This window comes from Ictidomys tridecemlineatus, chromosome 9 (assembly GCF_052094955.1).
Source record: "Ictidomys tridecemlineatus isolate mIctTri1 chromosome 9, mIctTri1.hap1, whole genome shotgun sequence".
Lineage (NCBI taxonomy): Eukaryota > Metazoa > Chordata > Mammalia > Rodentia > Sciuridae > Ictidomys > Ictidomys tridecemlineatus.
Window position 1 is genome coordinate 79,947,459 of NC_135485.1, and position 13,417 is coordinate 79,960,875.

The following is a 13,417-nucleotide window of genomic DNA, read 5'->3' on the forward strand; positions in this document are numbered from 1 at the left end:
TAGCCTGCCAAGGGTTTTCTAGCTACCCTTGATTTATGAGTGGATTTGGCACGCAGGGGTAAATGCTGTTTAACACATCTCATGAAAATTGTCAAATGTTCTCATTGGCATCCCTTTGCCTGTCCACGGGACTTGATTGTGGCTGTGGGATTTAAGAGGTTAATCATGAAGCTGATCCTGTGGGGTGTTGGTTGTTGCTGGGCCTGGATCAACTGATTGGTGTGCTTGGGCTAGATAAGGTTTGGGCTTGGGGTGTCGGCAAAAGGGAGCAAGGACAGCTTTGCCCAGATGACCCGGATCCAGGTGCCCTGCCAGCCTGCAGTATGCGCTTCAGCTCTGGATTGTCCCGGGTCTCTGCCAGACCCCATGGGCCTGGTGAATGACCAAACAGTTCTCCACCCTGCCCGGCAGTCGCCTTTAGCTCCTGAATGCTTCCGGAGCTGCCTCCTGCCACTAGGTTGCTGATGGCAACTTACTTGAACAGGCTCAGGCTTTTTTTTTTATTATTATTGCTAAGTTATTAGATTGAAAGATGAATACATTTTGATAAGGGAAGAGGAGAACAAATATTATGCACAGAAACCTCTCTTTTGATTCAAAATTCTCTAAAACAATTCCTTTACAGCATCCCCACCTAAGAGCTTCCTGAGGTTTTGCTTTCAGAAATAGTTCTGTTGGTGATTTTGAAGTATGACCTTTAGTTTTTCCCCATCGATGTGAGCACGGGAGATATTCTGTAAATGTGCCTCTACGGATGAGCCGTCACCTCTCCGCGATCTTGATGGCAGAGCTCTCGGTCATATCTGCTAGTGCCGACTCCTGGCTAGGGTGAGAGGCCTGAGCCAGGGGGTCTGGTGGCTGCACATCTCTCTGGAGGCACAGGGGCTGGGAACAAGGGTTTCTTGCTCACGATCTGGAGGTGCACTTTTCCTTTCCAGAAAGCCCTGGGCCTCTGCTTGCAGGTTTGCTGCCTGGCTCTCCAGGTGAGCACTGGGCATCTTGCTACCGAGCTTGGAGGCTGGTTCGGACAGGTAGAGGCTGAACCTCCCGTGGAGGCCACAGAAGACAGTGCAAGCTCTGCCTGGAAGAGTCTCCTTTAACCTGGGGGAGGGGCTTCTCAGCTCCAAGGCGAAGTCTGGGCTTGGTTATTTCCTTTTGTGTTGGAGCTGAGCTGTACTTGGAGCCTTGACTTTTTAGGAGAGAGAAGCAGATGGAGTCTAATCGATCTACTTTTCTGGTTTTTTTTTTTTTTTTTTTTTTTTTTTTTTTTTTTTTTTTTTTTTTGGTGGTGGTGGTGGTGCTAATTGCATCCAAATGCAAAGCTACTTCCCAGCACAGGGAAGGGCAGCCCTTGAAGGAGACTCTGGAGCAGCAGCCCAGAGGGTGTGCTTACTCAGCAGGCTGCCCCGAGTTCTGAGTTTGGCTGCCTGGTGGCAAGTGGAGCTTCCCACGTCCATCCCAGCCTGCTCAGGACTGCGACCCCTTGCAGAGGGCCCGTGCTCACTCCCAGGCTGTGTGCCTCGGGGTTACTCATCTCTTCTCACCCCCAAGACTCCACTGCCTCTTTCTCTCTGGGCCCCGGGCATGTCTAACCATATTATTCGGTTCCTCAAGTCCTCAGTGTGCCTGCTGTCATGTGCCCGGGCCTCCCGCAGGGACCCGCGGAGCTGGCTCACACTGTCCCTGACTAAAGTCCCCCAGCAGCTGGAGCTGAACAGCCCGACGGATGGAGTCCAACACTCTGTCCACAGCGCCGCGCCCCCGGTGAATCCTGGCTGGTGCCGACTTCCAGCTGCTGCTACTAAATTGATTGCCACTGGAATCTGTGTAGTGTCAGCCTCTGTGACACCCATCAGGGACAATAATGCTCGAATAAATCACAAATTTAGGAGGCAGCTCAAATCTTCAGCAACATGAGTCCGTCCTCCTTAAGCTCGGCCCTTGTTGGGGATCTGCGGTCCTGCTGGGGAGCGGGGGGGGGGGGTGGACCCCTCCCAGCCATCTCTGGTCTCTGTTGTCTATTTATTTTAATCACCTCGTCCTTTGCCTCTGTGCATTGGAGAGCGAAGCAGGCCAGGCAGCACAGGAGCTGAGCTGAGACAGCTCTGAGCCTCCCTGGGGCGTCTGTCTGTGGGTCCCTGGAGAGGGATCAGCTTGCTTTCCCCTCTGTGTGCCTCAGCCTTCCGGCAGGGGTGGCTCTGGGGATGGCCGTGCCCCACCCCAGACACATCACCCTGGTCCCAGCCTCTGTCTCTGACACAAACAAGGCATGCGGAAGATGTGGCTCTGTGCCCCCTGCGCCCTGTGCCCCTGAGCCTGGGTGGGAGCCCACCGGACGCCTGGAGGGTGTGGAAGAAGGCTGCTCCCTGGGTCCCCATGAGGTGGGTGGGCCCAGAGCTCAGCTGCAGTCTGCATGGAGCCCAGAGAGCCAGGGCTCCTCCCTGGGGTGGCGTTGGAGTCATCTGCTTTAAATACGGAGCTGCCAAGTTTTCTTCAAAGGGTTACAAGTCAGTAGAGACCAAATTGATGTAAAGATTAGCTTGGAAAGCCAAATATATCCTTGATCTAGATTTCCACGTTTGAAGTCTGGCTTGAGAGGGCTGCTCCTGCCCAGTGCCAGTCAGACAGGAGGGGGAGGCGGGAGCAGGGGCTCGCTGGGGCCAGAGCAGACAAACAGGGTGCGCCTGACCCTGCTCTTTGTTTCTGGGAGACCCCTTCCAGGAATTCAAAGGGGCTGGTGACTCATGAGGCCACTGAGTGGGGAGCGGTGGTTACATAACTCAGATTAACTCTCAGTTAATCTGCTGCGAGCAGCAAGTCGGGCTGGAGTGTGCCCATGGCAGAGTCAGGCCTTCAGGGTGCCCTGGGCCCTCTGGATTCCATCCCTGTCGGGGCTGGGGCCAGACCCAGGTGGAGGAGGGCAGCTGCTACCCCTCGTCAGGGCCACAACCTGAACCCCACCATAACCAACCAGGGGTGGTGGGTGCTGCTTCAGTGCCAGATCGCCAAAGCCCCTCCAGGACTCAGGCGAAGACGGGGCCTGTCCTGCTGCTGGGGAGCTTGGCACCTGCCTGATTGTGGATGGCCCGAGTTAACTAGGACAGGCAGGCACAGAGAAGTGGCCTGAGCGCTGTGCCACCCCTCCCCCACCTGCTGGCCAAGAGCTCCTCCGATGACAGATTATAGGACCAGGATCCTACCATTGGTCCCTGAGATCTTAAAGTTGGTAAATATTCACAGTAAAACCAGAGGAGCCCCAGGGGAGCACAGTGTGCCCCAAGTAGTGTGTCTGCAGAGGACCTAGGAGTTCCAACAGCTGGACGGGAGGCCCAGAGAGAGGAATCAGGGCCGTCTGCATCTGTGTCCAGGGTGGGAGCTCTGGAAAAGGCCACACCTTCTTTTTTTCTTTTTTCCCCTGTGGTCTGGGGATGGATTCCGGGGCCTGGCACATTTGCAGCAAGCTCTCTACTACGAGCTGCATCTCCAGACCAACTTGGTTTCTTTATCATCCCCCAAAAGTCTGGTGGCTCAAAGCTGAATTCTCCTGTGCTTCACATCCTGTGGCCTGTGCCTTCTGAGCTCACCCTAGACTGCCCTTGTGTGGTCTGCTCCCTGGACTTCAACTATTCATGGTGCTTTCCCTTGGTACAGGCCCAGGAGGGGGGCCAGGCGGGACCCCACCTGTCTGCCTTCCCGTCTTTGCCAGCCCTGTGGGCAGTTCCCTGAGCCAATGGGCTCTGCTGCCCATTGTCCTAGGGAAGTCACACTGCTCCCTGACTCTGCTGGCCTGTGACCTCTGGGGAAGCTCGAAGGGGTCGCCACTGCGGCAGCAGCAGCAGCAGGAACGTGAACCTGGCTGTGAGGAGCAGGGGCTGTGTTGGTTGGGAACGCACAGGACCTCGGTGCAAGGCTCCTGTTCTGCCCTGGAGCAGAGTGCAGGGTCCCGGCCGAGCGTCCCTGTGGGCAGTGCTGTGGAGGGTCTGGCACTAGGAGACGCTGGGGTGTCTGTGGATGGAAAGTGTGTCGCCATGGCACAGTGCCCCTGTTTCATCCAGTCACGGGTTGTGCCCGGCTGCGCACGGAGTTCCAGGAACGCGCTCGCAGCCTCAGGCTTGGGTGCTCTCCTGCCCCAGATAGAGGCTGGCTCTTCAGCCTGGCTCCCTGCTCCGTGCTCTCAATCCTACCCACAGCGACGGCTCCTGGGGCTCAAGGATTTTGTCACGATGAGAGTACAGAGGTGCTCAGGAGAAACCATGCCACCAGCTCTGCCGTCATTGTCAGTTCAGGAGGAGTGACTGTGTCAGACCTTCAGCTGCCTGGAGGGAGGGGGTGCCATGGGCGGGAAGGGGGGGGTGCGGTGCAGGCCTGGCTGTGGGTGAGGGAGCAGAGCTGCTGCTGGCCCTGGCAGAGGGGGCGGAAGACCCTGCCTGCAGCCCTGGTGGGGACTGGAGCAGTCGCTGCCCTGGGGAAAGGGGTTGGAGGCAGGTCAGGTGCCTCTGAGAGAGAGAGAAGCCTCGGCCTCCATCCTGGGCAGGGAGCGCTGGGTGTGTGTGTCCGACCTGCTGGGGTTTTACTCTGATCTGCCGGCTCCCTGGGCTCCGAAGGAGCCTCAGAAGTCACTTTGGACAAGCGGCTGCCCTCCGTGTCCCCCGTCCTGGGGACTGGCCTCTGCTCTCAGCCTCATCCTCCCCTGCGTTCTTCCTCGGTGCTCGGGTGGGGGCACCCACCATCCTCAGCAGATGCACGGCAGACGCACGGGCCAGCTGGTCTCTGCCCTCAGGGAGGGGACAGTCTTCCTCCCCAGGGAGAGACCAGCACTCCCTGCAGACAGAGACACAAGCCGTCGGTGCTTCCCAACTCTCAGGAGCTGCATGAGAACACAGATGGAAAAGATTGGAAATGTGTCTAATCTAACCCAATCCCACCCAACTGTGGTCATTTCGATGTGAACCCAGGAGAAACGGTGTTATTGGGCTTGAGTGTCCACTGTCCCTCGCTGCCTTGGGATCAGGTGTGTGACTTATTCTTAGAATACATCTGCGTTTCCGGTTTCCTGATTGCCACTTGGGACTGGTGAGTGTCGGGTCAGTTCAGACATTTCCGAGGGAAACCCAGAAGCGGTGTCTTTAGGACCAGTGATTTCTTGAGACACCCCCGAGTGTCTGCCTTCAGCACTGTCCCTGTCCAGCGTGGGCGCTGGAGGCCACCAGGGCAGCTTCCTTCCTTACCCGCTGGGATGACTGTGAGCACCCGTGCTATCCAGGGTGTGCCAGCACCAGAGCAGCACAGCAAGGGGAGCTGTGGCTGCTATCTTTGAGGCCTGTGGCCCAGAGAGCTGTGCCAGCTGAGCATTTACACCCTCTGGGCACCTCTCCCACCAGTGTGTAAGGAGCATAGCCGCAGGATCCTGGGGTGGGGGGTGGAAGACTGCTCAGTGTAATAGGCTTCCTGAAGTCAGGAGGGAGGAGTCAGGTGGCTGACGGTGAGACCAGCAGGTGCAAAGGTGGGTCAGAGGCTGGGCTGGCTGCCGAAGGAGAGCTGGCCTCTCAGAGGGCACGTGTGCTCCCCTGGGCATCCCAGGCAGCACTGGGCCTGCACTACACAGTTCCTGAGTGGATGCCCCAGGGGTCAGACGTCCCAGGGTCCCTGAGCTTCATCTGCACAGGCTCAGCTTGGTCCTGTCCCCTGAACCCAGCACGTCACAGAGGCCCAGAGACTCCCGTGTGGGGCCTCCAGGAGGAGGAGACGTGGCAAAGGGGCACAGAGGCCTGGTTTGAATGTCAGCTTCTGAGAGCCTGCGCCAGGAACTTGGTCGGGCACTTTTGTGTACGTGTGAGTGTGCCCGTGTGTTGTGTGTGAGTGTGTGGGGGGGCAGGTGAGCACGTCGTGTGAGGAGCTGGGGTCCTAGGTATCGGTGCAGACATGACCAGGGACCCTGTCGCCAAGTGAACCACAAGTTCTTCAAATCTCCCGGCCCTCACAGGGTTGCGTTGCAAACTTGCAGTGCTCCTTCTCTGAATCTGAACCAAGAATCATGGCAGGAGGCGTGGTTAGGACCAGAGGGACACCTGGTCCCACCAGCCTGGCCAGGGCTGGGTAGGACAGTGGGCTGTCATGGTGAGTTGGTATTGCCCACCAGATGGGTAGCTTGCTGCCAGACACTGCCCCCAGGAGGTGGCGTTTCAACGGTGGGCTGAGTGAGCATGGGTTCCCAGGGACCATGTGATCCCCCATGGTTGCCCTTCCTTAGGTACCAGTAATTTGTATTGAAGGAAAAACCCCCCATTTGGAGCTGTATCTTATTTAAACAGAAGCTCTCTAAGGTCTGAGATAGCTTCCATATTGATCTGATTTACATTATTTTGAATGCACCAACTGGGTTAAGCAGGGCAGATTCCCACCGAGACCCTGGGATTTGAACTTATGGATCCTTGTGACAGCATCAAACCAAGCCGCTTCTGACAGCAAGGGCTGATGTGAAGACCTTCTCTGAATGACACATGGATCCTGCTGTCTGTCGTCCTGAAGGGCCAGGAAGGCTTCAGGTACCAGCTGCTCCAGGAGCAGGGTCTCCAAAGGGCTCCGTGCTGGCGGAGGAGCCATGGTGTGAGGGGGCTGTGGGGTGCATTCACGCTGTTTCCTGGAAGGCCTGGTTTTGGAAGATGTTTAGGCTGAAGGAGGGGAAAATCCCCATGGGTAGAGCCTGGCACCAGGAGATGCCATTAAACATTAATGCCTTCAACTCATTTGATGAAACTGGCATCACTTTGAAATCAAAGCCCAACCAAAGCACAAGAAACATCAAACCACAGAGCAGCACAGCAATATTGTTTGTGAAAACAGGCAAAGGCAAAGAGTTTTTAATAAAATATTAGTACATAGAACTCAGCGATATGCCAAGAGAAGTCTACGCCGTGGCCACGTGGTGTTCATCCCATGAATACAAGGATGGTTTGACACTGGGAAATCAGTCAGTGCTGTCTGCATGTCAAACATCTACAGAGAGAGTTAGGGAGCCACATCGATTGGCCCAGAGAAGGCAGTGAACACAGCCGACCTGTGCTCGTGACAGCACCCCTCAGTGCAGTAGGAACGGGCGCGTCCTCAACCCCACGGGGGACCCCTGTCAGACCTGTTGCTCACACTCCATTTTTCGTCGTGAGAAACGGCTCATTTACCAGGAGACCAGGACAACTTCCTAACCGGTGTGATACAGGAACACTGAGGGACGAGGGCCAGCAGAAAAATGCAGCTGCCCACCTGGGCAATGGAAGGACTGTACCATGTCTCAGCAAAACCCTGGCCAGCGGTTCCACAGGTCACAGAGCACAAGCTAATTGTACAAGATCAGTTGTGTTTCTGTCAACAAGCAGGAAGATCAGAAACTAACACCAAAGATCCAGCTTTGGACGAATCAGCCTGAACGGAGGACATTATTCTGACTCATGGCTTCGGAGGCCTCTGCCCAGTGCTGCTGGGGCCTGGGAAGCACCGTGCACCACGGCAGATGGTGTGGCAGAGGAGATGCCCCGGGCACGGCAGCTGGGAAGCCACAGAGCAAGGAGAGGCAGAGTCCTTGGGTCCCCTTCAAGGCCATGCCCCCAGGGACCTCACTTCCTCCCAGCAGGCCCCACCGTCTAAAGGCTCCACCTCCTCCCGACAGCGCCAACCTGGGGGCCTCTGGCAGACATGCTGGATGCAGCCTGTAACAAACGTCATTTATAGCTGCCCAGATTAAATGCTTGGTGGTAGCAAGAAACCAACAAAAGCTACCCTGAGTTTATTTTTTATGCTGAAAATGGCACAAAGTTGATAAAAGAAATCTAAGATTGTAAGTCGATGGAAAGACATACCATGTTCATGGATTGGAGGATGCGTCACACCCAGGATGTTGCTTGTCTAACTGCAGGAGAATTTAATGCCATTCTTACAGCAAAATCTCAGCAAGAACTTCATACATAGAAGAAAGATCATTCTAAAACTCATAGGTAGAGGCAAAGGGACAAGAACAGCGGATTGTGAGACTTGTGGAGCAGCAGGAGGTGGGATGGTGTTCAGCAGTGAAGGAGCAGAGATCTGTGAACCAGAACAGGCAGAAGGGGACCCTGCAAGGGTGCTCAACTAAATTTGCCAGATCAGTGGGGAAGAGGTGTCCTTTTCAACAAAGGGCACCGGAGCTACCAGACATCCGTCACCAAAAAGAAAATCAAATGCACCTCGAGTCCCATGCTTTTTTCAGAAATTAACTCAGAACGGATCCTAGAATCCAGTGCAAAATATACAGCCATAAACTTTCAGAAAACAGGAAGAATTCTTCAGGAAAAGAGTTTCTAGACTTGACACCCAAAACAACATCCATTGATGGAAAAATTGATAAATTGGACCTCCTCAGAATGAAATGCACCTTATGGAGGACTCCTCAGTTGAGAAGGCAACGCACGGAGCAGGAGGTATTTCTGAACTGCACATCTGATGCAGAGTAGCATCAGGGATGTATGAAGGGCTCTTCATGGGAGGAGAAAAATCAGAAGGATGTTCCACAGAGGAGGCACTCAGATTGCAAAGAGTGGTGGGAAGATGCTGGGCTCCACTGGCCACTAGTGAAAGGAACTGGAGGGCAGGAGCAAAACCCGCCTGACCACCAAGTTCCAGCAGGGAACAGAGGAACTAGATGGTGCTGAGGGTGCTGGTGGGGAAGGAAGGTGCTCTGGCTGCCCGGAAGAGCAACAGAGTCTGCGGCAGCTCCCCTGGTGCCCTGCCCCACGAGTGCTCCATGGTAAGAACGAGGGTCACTGGTGCACCCAACAGTCTGTCTGCACAGACCTCCAGGGACCACGCCCAGTGAGAAAGGAGCCATTCCCAAAGGGGGCAGATGGTGTGGTGTTCCCACAGCACTGGAGTGGCAAAGTCCTAGGAATGAGAATAGAACAGTGATTTCTAGGGATATCAAGGTGGGGTAACAGGAGGGACTTTTGTGGCCGTGGAGATGTCACCTTTACCGCCTGCCTGTCAATGACCTGATTGTATCATTTACTGTGTTTTTGCAAGATGTTCCCACTAGGGGAGCCGGGGGGGGGGTCAGGGGTGCAGGGCTGGCTGAGTGCTTGTCTGCAGGTCCCCGAGTTGACAGTTGGCAGACGAGGCAAGCGTGGTTGCAGGCTTCTCTGCCGTCTGGCGGGGAGCTGGGTGTGTACAGGTGCGCGGTGCTTCCCTCTTGGGGAACGCGGTCAGCGGTGATGTGGGAGTGGGCACGGCTTCCCCGGCAGCCAGCGCACTGCAAAGCCTTGGCAGGAGCCTGGGCGGCGTCTGCACAGCTCTGGGGACAGGGTGCAGCGTGTGCACGTTGCTGCTGTTGGGAGATCCATCATCAGTGACAGTAATAAATGACCCGGTGCATAATTATGGGATAAGAGGAGCTGTCCAGATCCTTACGTAAATCAGGTCAGCTCCGAAAATAGAGCAGGCTGCTCGGGGTCAGTCCCACTTTCCACGCTGGCGTGCAGGGTGCTTCGAGACCAGGCTGGAGGATCCGGAGCCAAAGGCAGGGACTGGGGCCTCTTCTTTCTGGTTCAGTGAAGCCAGGGCTGCGGGTTTGTCAGAGGCAGGCGCTGGTTCCCGGCTCTGCCCTCCTCACTTCACTGGGTCTGAAGGATAAGAACTGGGGTGGGGCCCTGTGAGCAAGGGGCAGAGCCCGGTGCCACCACTCATCCAGCCGTGGGCCTCTAGCTCTTACCAGGGGTGCCTCTCATCCTCCTCCTGTCTTCCCACCCAGCTTGGAGGTGCCCAAACCAGCGATGTTTCCAGGACTTTCCATAACCAAGGCTTTGTGGTTATGCACTGAGCTGCCCACCCCACCTAAGTGGTTGCCGTCCAGGCACGTGATCCTTGTGAGGCTCAAATTGTTGCTCTCATTCTACACGGCATGAAACTGAAGCTCAGAGAGGTAGAGTAATTTGCCCCAGGTCACACAGCTACTGGAGGGAGGGCTGGGATTTGAATCCAGATTTCGGGGACTCCCAACTCCATTTATGCACTTTCTTCCATCCCCTGTGGCACTCCTGTTTTAGATAAAATCCATTTCTATTTCTGTTTTATATAAACTGTCTATTAAGTTACACATGGTCCTTTTGGGGAAAAGAAAACAAAGTTTAAAAAAATAATAAAAGATAAAAGCAACAGCTACTGCTCCTGAGCCAGTCAGCACCTGGGTCTGGCCAGTCTCCCCACCCCCAGGTGTCAGTCAGAGGCTTCTCCAGATGAGAGCTGACTTCATGGCCAAGAGTTAAGGAAATGCCGAGGGGAGATGAAGACGTTTCCGTGACACGGATCCTCCCGCTCAGTCTACTTAATAATTAAAAATAAACATGTCGCAGAATCCACGAGGGCTCGGGACAGCGCTCCTGACGCACGGCCAGGTGCGGAGTGGTCGGCTGCGGGTGAGTGTGCCCAGTGCTGGGCGCTGTCCCTGTGGCGCATCCACAGCCCTGGCCGGGCCTCTGCCCCGCTCCCCTCCGTCCCTCCCGGCCTCCGAGCCACTCACCTGCCTGTCCGCACCGTCCGTCCCGTCGGGGGTGGAGCGGGCACCTGTGGTCCTTCCCCGGCCTCCTTCTCCGTGGCCTGGGGTCCCTGGGGTGCATGACGTCACTCCTCCATGCCCGGGGCAGGCTCCACTGTGGACACGGTGGACACTGCGGTGTGTCCCTCCAGGCGCTGGTGGACGTTGCGGTTGGGTTCCCTTCGGGTCTGGTGCGGGCGCTGCCGGGAACCAGTGGGTTCTCCTGCCGCCTGCGCGCTCCCTGCCCTGGGGTGGACGCTGTGGACGCTGCAGCCACAGCGCTCCTGGTGCCTGGTCGCGCCTCTGTGCCAGATCCGCCCCTTCCCCGTGCGCGCACTGGCCGCGGCCCCGTCCTCATTTCTCATTCAGTAAACATTACTGGGTGACAAGTGTGAGCTCCACGGTGCAGTGTCCCGGTGACACAAAGACAAGGGCAAAACTTTCCATTCTGCCTTGGTACAGAGACGCTGCGGTGGGGACACTGGGACTCATGGGAAGAAGGGCTTCGTGTGGCCACTCTTAAAGGACACACACCAGGCCTTCTCCCCCCACACGGGTGTGGGGCTCTGGGACCCAGGCTGGATGTCCTGGGAGGAAGCCACTGTGGACTCTGTCCCATAGAGTCCTCTTTAAGGGAAGAGGCGATGGTGGGTCGCAGGCTGGTCCAGAGCTCGGGTCTCTCTGCCCCATCCTGCAGCAGGTCTGGAGGCTCCCTCACCCACATGCACAGTGGGCTCCAGTGGCGGACGATACAGGAGCCTGTTTTCTTAGACGAGGAAGCGGAAGCAGATAAGGAGCATCTTGGGAGGGAGGACAAGGCCCCGGCCCTGGCCACGTTGGCTTTCAGGCTTTGGGGTGGCGGTGGGCTCCTGGTGGCCTTCCTGGGCTGGCCCCTCATGTATGGAGTGGGTCAGGGTCCAGCTGCCCTAGGGCCCTGGCTGTGGCTTGTCAGTGGGTGTGGACAGGGACTCTAGGCCTGGGGCTAGAGGACATCTTAACCTGCTGCCCCTTGTGGACTGCGGGGCAGCCCCAGGTTGAGAAGGACCCTGAGGTCTTGGGGCGTGGAGAGGGAGACATGCTGTAGACCATGGTCCTGTCCAGGCTGGGCACAGGTGGGAGATGGTTTCCTGTGCAGGAGGGCCAGGCGCAGGGGCAAGTGTGCAGTATACCAGAGGGCATATGGGGGGCGACCCTGCAGGCCACCACCCTTCTATGTCCCCTGCACGTCCCAGCTCACCCCTGCAATACTGCTGTGACACAGGTGCTTTGGTTATCTCCCCCTCCCCCCAGGGAGGCACAGAGACGTTGAGGGACTTGTCCCAGGTCACAGAGCAGGCACACAGCAGAGCCAGGACTCAGCCCCAGGCAGTGGGCTCCAGCATCATCCTCCCAACCGGGACATCCTGAGCTTCCTGTTCTAGAAGGTGACCCACCGGGTTTGAATGTCTTTGAGGAACATGATGTCCCCCAGGCTGAGCCCAGCTACACACAGAGAGTTCAGGACACAGAGGTGAAGGCCTGAGCCTGGTGGAGGGACAGCAGAAGCCCGTGCTGGTGGTCAGGGCAGTGTCCGTCAGGCCTGGCCTGGGACGCGTGGGCTGCTCTTGCTTGAGGCCAGCCAGGTGGGGACGTCCCTTCAGCTCTCCCCACCTTTGCTGGGGGTCCTCCACCGGGGCCCACCTGCCAGCTGTGGGTCTGCAGTGCCACCCAGCAGGCCGGGAATGGCTCTTGGGAGAGCAGGTGTGGGGCGGGCCCAGCCCACCCTGGCTTCCGTTTCCTGGGCCTGACCATGGTGACATTCACATGGTGCCAAGGTGCTTCCTCGGGAGCGTCAGAGCAGTGGGGCTCACCTTGGACGTCAGTGTCCCGTGGCCACCCTCCCAGAGCGCCCACCCTGAGGAGGAAGGAAGTTCCACTGTGAGTTGTCACAGGAGCCGTCCAGGCGAGGGGAGGGACTCCCATGGACGCCGCGAGGTCTCTAGGCGTGCATCCCTGGTTTTGGGGGGAGGGTATTTGTTTTTAAGAGTCCACTCCTAGGCAGGGTCTCAGCAAGAGGTCACCAGGCCAGTCTTTGAGACGAGCCTTCACCTCTGGAGAGGCGGAGGCCGACATTCCCCCGTGGGAAAGAGCTGTCATCAGGAGGGGGACGACCCCCCCGGAGGCAGGCAGTGCTCAGCCAGGCCCCACCCCTCGACTTCACGGCCAAGAGTCAGGACTCTATCCAGATGCTGACAAGAGCCGCGCTTTGTTAGACCAGGACGCAAGAAAAGACCACTGACTCCAATTAAAATCAAATTAAAGCAAGCTTATTATTTCGACCGGCCGGACTGCCTTTTCCTCCCAAAACGGCAGGAACAAGACAGCCCCCCAGCTTTCCTACAGCCCAGCTTTATAGCCCAGAAAGTTACACAAAAGGGGGGTTACAGATAACAGAACTCTGACAAGCATCACACTAATGGTAGTTTACATTTTTTGCTGGCTCCAACATCAGAATTTATGAAGACCATTAGAGCCTCAGAGAGGGTCATTGTCTGGCCAGGGAAGGCCAATATTTATGAGGCGTCACTAAAGTTTCAGAGAGGGCTGCTATCTGGTCAGAGAGCCAGGCATGGGTGAGTTCAAGGCACGGGCAGGCATTCCAAGCAGGTTCAGAATTTGCAGTAATTTATAGTAAAGCCGAAATTAGCTTTTCATCGCTTTGTGGCAAGATGGCTCCCAATTTAATAAAAGATCAGGTTGGGTTTATCAGCTTCCTGGGTGAACAGCGGCTTCCCGGGCGCAAGGATTCTTTAGGGAGCCAATTATGCAAGACAAGAGTAAGCATGTTTATTTTAATGACACTGCATTTCAAAATCCCAGAAA

The 13,417-nt window shown here is 56.5% G+C and overlaps 1 long non-coding RNA gene and 1 pseudogene across 2 annotated transcripts in view; both read left to right on the forward strand.

Annotated features, from left to right (window-relative positions):
• LOC144366825 (adherens junction-associated protein 1-like) overlaps nt 1-13,417 on the forward strand; it is a 43,335-nt pseudogene that overhangs the window by 1,911 nt on the left and 28,007 nt on the right. The window lies entirely within an intron of this gene.
• On the forward strand, nt 6-1,912 carry LOC144366827 (uncharacterized). Its single transcript, XR_013425965.1, has 2 exons — nt 6-1,237; nt 1,615-1,912. It is a non-coding gene; the product is annotated as an uncharacterized LOC144366827 (long non-coding RNA).